The following is a 485-nucleotide window of genomic DNA, read 5'->3' on the forward strand; positions in this document are numbered from 1 at the left end:
GAAAGGAGAAAATGTGGATACAGAACATAGGGAAAAGATCAAAATTAAAATAGTTAACATTTCACAGAAATTGAGAGGGAAGAAAAAATAGAAGTCAAATATTTTGAGCAAGTATGATTAAAAGAATAGTGGTGCTTTTGAGAGAAATGAAATGTCAGGAAGAGAACCAAGAAGCTAAAAATAGTAAATTAGATGTTTTACTTGTTGGGCATAAATGATCAATAGGACACCCACTTAGAGATGTTTGTCATTTATTTCGATTTTTAGATATAAAAGTTTCATTTAGAGATATAGAGTTCAAACATTTACCTTAAAGAAGTCCTAACACCTAAGTAAAAACTCCAAGGGAAAAGAAAAGGGCAAAAATAAAACATCCTGCATCAGGGAGACTGAAGATGAAAGGAAGGTACTCAGGCAGTTGGAGAAAGAATATTGAACAAGGAAGGACAACAAAGATAATAGAGCGAAACACAATCTAAGGAAAA

This window comes from Propithecus coquereli, unplaced genomic scaffold, assembly GCF_000956105.1.
Source record: "Propithecus coquereli isolate 6110/MARCELLA unplaced genomic scaffold, Pcoq_1.0 Scaffold462, whole genome shotgun sequence".
In the NCBI taxonomy this organism is placed as follows: domain Eukaryota; kingdom Metazoa; phylum Chordata; class Mammalia; order Primates; family Indriidae; genus Propithecus; species Propithecus coquereli.